This window comes from Sinocyclocheilus anshuiensis, unplaced genomic scaffold, assembly GCF_001515605.1.
Source record: "Sinocyclocheilus anshuiensis isolate Anshui unplaced genomic scaffold, SAMN03320099.WGS_v1.1 scaffold733, whole genome shotgun sequence".
In the NCBI taxonomy this organism is placed as follows: domain Eukaryota; kingdom Metazoa; phylum Chordata; class Actinopteri; order Cypriniformes; family Cyprinidae; genus Sinocyclocheilus; species Sinocyclocheilus anshuiensis.
Window position 1 is genome coordinate 890,245 of NW_015539923.1, and position 833 is coordinate 891,077.

An 833-nucleotide genomic window follows, 5' to 3' on the forward strand; every position below is an offset into this window, starting at 1 on the left:
ATCACACTAAAGGACAGAAATGGTAGTTATTTATTTCCATTTAATTTTGAACATGTCAAAGGAGAAAGAAAGTTTAACTTTGATACAAACAATATCCATGTTTTTTAAACAAAACAAAAAATAATTTTCATCAACAAAATTCAGTCTCTTAGTCAATCAGTATGTTACTGCAACTTCTAGCCCCCTGCTGCACTCTTCTAGAAGGACATGGTTACTACGCTTTCAGAAATATATGGATGAAAAAAATGATTGCCATTTACTAAAATAGACACTTGTACAATTATGCCAGAGGTATTTATTACAATTTTTATGCTTTTCTTTTTCATTTATAAAAGTTGTAATTTATTGAACCATGCTTGAGACAGTCACACCATAGGACAATTTTGAGATTTAGCTCAAAAATTAAAAAAAAAATTGAATAACACTGCAGCTTTTATAACAATAGGTCCATGTAGGACAAATAAATGTTTAACCTTTTACTGCATTTTAAATAACGACAATATTAATTATAGGCCTATTCATTTATATCATGTGGGACAGTGAAAATGCCATGTCACGTCAACAACCCATACACACACACACACACACACACATATATATATATATATATATGTGTGTGTGTGTGACCCTGGACCACAAAACCAGTCATAAGGGTCAATTTTTCGAAATTGAGATTTATACATCATCTAAGCTGAATAAATAGGCTTTCCATTGATGTATAGTTTGTTAGGATAGGGCAATATTTGGCCGAGATACAACTATTTGAAAATCTGGAATCTGAGGGTGCAAAAAAATCTAAATATTGAGAAAATCGCTTTTAAAGTTGTCCAAAT